Source organism: Pseudorasbora parva, chromosome 4 (assembly GCF_024679245.1).
Source record: "Pseudorasbora parva isolate DD20220531a chromosome 4, ASM2467924v1, whole genome shotgun sequence".
NCBI lineage: Eukaryota > Metazoa > Chordata > Actinopteri > Cypriniformes > Gobionidae > Pseudorasbora > Pseudorasbora parva.
In genome coordinates, this window is record NC_090175.1 from 47,903,153 (window position 1) to 47,904,482 (window position 1,330).

Sequence of the window (1,330 nt, forward strand, 5' to 3'; positions counted from 1 at the left end):
ACAGAAATCCAGCGTATAGTGTCAGTTCTGGCAGGTCACGTTAGTCAAGCTCGCATCAGCTGATTACATCTACCTATAGGAATATGACGTCGTATCACCACATACATATCCTTCAGATGAGACGTTAAACCGAGGTCCCGCCTCTCTGTGGTCATTAAAAATCACAGGATGTCCTCCGCTTAAAGAGTAGGGGTGTAACCCCGGCATCCTGGCCCAATTTGCCCATTGGCCTTTGTCTATCATGGCCTCCTAATCATCCCCATATCCTGATTGGCTTCATTACTCTCTCTCCTCTCCACCAATCAGCTGGTGTGTGGTGAGTGTTCTGGCACAATATGGCTGCCGTCGCATCATCCAAGTGGATGCTACACATTGGTGGTGGTTGAGGAGATTCCCTCTTTCCATGTAATGTGCTTTGAGTGCCTAGAAAGCGCTATATAAATGTAACAAATTATTATTATTAATATTATTATTATTATTATTATTATTATTATTATTATTATTATTATTATTATTATATACAAGCTCCTTCACTGCTATCAGCTGCTATCGTGTTTCTCCAGAGCTCATTTACCCTCCTCCATCCCCAGCTCCTCCTCTCGTCCTCTTTGGCATCTGATTCCCCCCTGAATCAGACTTCCCGTATTAGGTTTTTTAACATTTTTTTATTAACATTAATGCCGTCTGCATTACATCATTGCTTCTATTCTGTTTAACCTATAGGGGGTTTATCACTGCTCTCCCTGCTTTTATCCGTTCTGGGCTGCATGGATACGCTGGGCGTTCTTGGCCAGAACAGAACCATACCGCCAATCTAAATATATGCTAATTGTCTATCACTTTGACGATATGATCCTGACAGAAGTGTATTTGCAAGATTACGAATAGGGATTTTCCTTATAAGAGCAACAGACGAGGGAAAAAAGGAATCAATACATGTTCCGTTCCCCTGTCCTGTATAAATCCTTCAGTCTGGTTAATGTTCTTTGTTTGCAAATGACTGCTTTAAAACAAAGCACGCTAACATCAAACCTCTCCAGAGACGGGCTCTTGTTTACAGGTGATCGTTGTCCTGATGTAATTGCTGTGTCAGTGTGTGGTTATAATTGTTTAAGTCCCCTGACTCCTTACCTAAGTTCTTTCCTTTATAATTGCTGAATGCCTCCTTAAAACAAAAAAATAATAGCTTTAAAAATAATTATTATGTAATTTATTCAAAATTATAATACAACTAAATGCAGAGTGGGTATAGTAAAATATTTATGAATCTGTTTAGAAAGCCTTATAATCAGTGTCTGGTTGAGTCAAGGAAGTCTGAGATTTATGTATT